The sequence below is a fragment of the Coptis chinensis genome, chromosome 1 (assembly GCF_015680905.1).
Source record: "Coptis chinensis isolate HL-2020 chromosome 1, ASM1568090v1, whole genome shotgun sequence".
Classification (NCBI taxonomy): domain Eukaryota; kingdom Viridiplantae; phylum Streptophyta; class Magnoliopsida; order Ranunculales; family Ranunculaceae; genus Coptis; species Coptis chinensis.
In genome coordinates this window covers 32072855-32076469 of record NC_141456.1, presented here as the reverse complement: position 1 = coordinate 32076469, position 3615 = coordinate 32072855, and the positions used below count along the sequence as shown (strand labels likewise).

Genomic DNA, 3615 nt, shown 5'->3' with positions numbered 1-3615 from the left:
TAGAGAAACATGACTCAAAAATCCGAGAAACATACAAGAGTGGAAAACGTGAATTAAGTTTAAACGTGGACTTAGGATCGGGTACTTACAGTCACACACTCCGTAGGGAGGGCCCGGTTACCTTAATGGTACACTCACCAATATATGGAAATGAAAGGAAATGCACCAAACACAAAAGTTGAGTCGTTTATAGTTAGATACTCGAGACTTATTTAAACATATGTATGAACATGCAGTTTATCATATATCAACAACCGAAATAGTTGTGGATCGTTCCATAAATAAATATCACAGAAAACATATCCAAATACAATCAAGCACCAAGATTTCCTATGACTCAACCTAATAAAATGAAAGCGAAGTCGGATAACCCTATTACTTAACCTAGCATGCACCTTTTTTTTCATTTTTGAACGAGAGGGTGTCCTAGTGAATAAGTGTGGAAGAGTGAATGGTTGTGGAGAATATGGTGGATATGAGTAAGTTGTAGAAGGAAAGCATGGAAAAAAATGAGGATGTGGGTTTAGCACAAAACTCATTCATAGTGTAGGTAGGGACTGTCTCAAGTTTGAAAATGAAGGTGTCACACGCTTTTGTCTTCTGAAGTATTTGTTTACTAGGTGAATTTAAAAAGTTATGAAGCACAGAAGAAACAACAGGATCGAGTGCAAACTCGAGATTCCTTTGAAAGGGTGGAAGGAGGGGAGATGAGGTGGATGTTGTGGAAAGTAGTTCTTGATAGGGTGAATTATCACCTGCTCTAAGAAACTCATCGAATTGCTCATCTAGATTGGTCATATCCTCGTTACTATGATAGTCCTCTACATCTTTGAGAAAGTCATCTATCTCATCCTCATCCGTAATATGTGTATCGACTAGTGTAGGGATGGAAATGTTGGAGTCTGAACTTCCAAAGGAAAGAAATTTGGGCATATGATTATCCGGGAACGTGTTGTTGAAATAATCTCGAGCAAAGCTCTCGATCATGCTAACCTCTCCATCCATAGATGAATCGGGTAACTGTGTCTTTGTTTTAAAACATTGACTTCAACAAAAAGATGGCCAAAAAGACATGGACATTGAACCATTCTGGCGTAATTAATGAGCGCGTTGGCAGTTGCCAGGAAAGGACGCCTTAAGATGATCGGGACAGAGTCGTTAATGACTTCTGTGTCGAGGATGACAAAATCAGTCGGATAGTAAAAATCCTGAATTTTTACCAGAACATTTTCGACGACACCCTTAGGATACTTAATAGACCGATCAGCTAATTGCAACGTCATTTTAGTGGGTTGTGTCTCGTCTAGACCTATTTGTCTATACAAATAAAACGGGAGTAAGTTAACGCTAGCCCCCAAGTCTAATAACGCGGTCGTCGTATAAGAATCTCCTAAGGTGCATTGTACAGTAGAACGACCAGGGCCCTTGTACTTAACAATTCCATTATGTTCAGATAAAGTTGGGAATTGTTCTGTTAAAAAGGCGTCTTTTGGTATATTGGTTTTACGCCTAGTAGTACACAATTCCTTAAGAAACTTAGCATGGTGTGGTAGCTTTTTTATAGCTTCGAGGAAGGGAAAGTTTATAGTTAGATTCTTGAAAACATCCCTAATCTCCTCATAATTTGTATCCCTAGTTAACACGGCTAATTTTTGTGGAAACGGCGGTTTCTGTTTATATTTAGCAATGGTATCACCTGGATGTTTAACCGTGGCTTTCTGTTTTTTAGGTTGTGTTGTAACTGGTACCTCTACAGTGGTAGGCTCTTTAGTTTCTATTTAGGTATCTAGTAAAATAGCAGGTGTAGGGGCGACTGGTAGGGTAACTATAGGCATAGTTACTTTGTTATCAACCACTCTGCCAGAACAGAGAGTGGTGATGGCCTTTAGCTCACCTACATTTTCATATTCATTACTAGTATTATCGGTTACCTCAAAGGCTGTATTTGTTGTTTTAGTATTAGGTATTGCGTGACCTGGAAACACACCTTTGGGTTGGGCTTTATCTTGAGCCAACTGTTGGGTTAAATTATTAACGGATTGTAGAAGCTGTTGGTTAGATTGAGCCATGGTTTGGAAAAGTTTTTGGCTCACTTGTATGAAGGTGTCAAGACGATCCGGTTGTGTGGGTGTAGTAGTCACGGGTGGTGTGACTGAAACTATTTCACGTGAATTATTTATGGGTGGATTTTGATAGTTATTATTTACCGGAACGATACCTCTATTAGCATTATAATTATTATAACTACCTTGACTTTGTGCTTGACCTTGTCGAGGTTGCACTTGGTTGTTATAATTATTGAAATTCCCCTGACCCTATCCTTGTGTCGTAGTGGGGCTTGATTAAAAGCCGTCGTAGGCCTAACATATTGATTATTGTACCCTTGAGGTGTGGCGTGTTGGTTATTTCTCCAACCGAAGTTGGGATTTTGTCTACAAAGGCGTTAGGTTCACTATTAATAGAACAAGCCTGTTCATAGGCTATAGGACGATTAAGTCGGGATGCTCGGGGCTCAATGAAACTACATGGATTTGAATTTACATTCATGACGGGGATAGGCTTTTGTTGAAACAAAATGGCCTCTACCTTTTAGTGAGTGATTCGATTAGAGTTTTAAGCTCGAATCGTGTTTAATTTCAAACATACCGCGGCCTTAAATCTGTATTTGATGAACTAGCGGAGCGGTGGATATCATCACTACCCCCCCAGTTGTTATTTCGCTTAGTTTGATCCTCTAAAAATTTATAAGCCTCCGAGGCTCCTTTGCTTAAGAAACTACCCCCATTCATTATGTCTAGGACTTCTTTATGGTGGTGTAGAAGTCCTTTGAAAAAGGCACGAACTAACGTGTCTTTTGCTAAGTTATGATGTGGACACTCTATAAGGAGATCGGTGAAACGATTCCAAGCCTCTGAAAATGATTCATGAGGATTTTGTCAAAAGAAATGAATCTTGGAAAGCATCTCGTCCGTCTTTAGGGGTGGGTAAAAATGTTCCATAAACAGCTGAACAAGTTTAGCCCATGAGTCCACAGAATTAGGCGTTTGGGCAGTTAACCAAGACGCCGCCTTATCGGCTAAGGTGAAAGGGAATACCCTTAGTTTAATTTGTTCCGCACCAACCGTAGGATGGTGGAATGTTGTTAGGACTTGTTCAATCCTACGCATGTGCTGATAAGGTTTTTCATGGTCTAATCCATGAAAAACGGGTAACAAATTAAAAATATTTGGGGGGATTCGGAAATCCCCCACTGGGTCTGCTAGAACGATGCAAGATTTGGGGCTATCGCTCAAGGCTTTGTAGAAGTCAGAGAGAGGAGTCTCTTCTTCGTCGGGCATTGTGTCAGGTGATGTGTGTGAAATAGTAGCTAGAGGTGTAGTGGGTGGTATACTAGATAGACTTGTTTGTTGACATTGTTGTGTAATTACGTTCTGTGTTTTTGTTCGGCCATACCTTAATCTCATACAAGGCTAAAACCAAACTTAGCTAAACACATCAACCCTCCAAACAATTCTGATATACTAGTATAAAACTCTAACAGGAGATGCGAGGTGTGGAAGAAAGGAATACCTGATTGCGTCCTTGCTTCGCTTATGAATAGCGTCTTGTTTACGC

The 3615-nt window shown here is 40.0% G+C and overlaps 1 pseudogene; it reads left to right on the top strand.

Annotated features, from left to right (window-relative positions):
* Positions 1 to 2859: 2859 nt before the first annotated feature.
* LOC147523505 (small nucleolar RNA R71) lies at positions 2860 to 2953 on the top strand (annotated as a pseudogene).
* Positions 2954 to 3615: the final 662 nt, after the last annotated feature.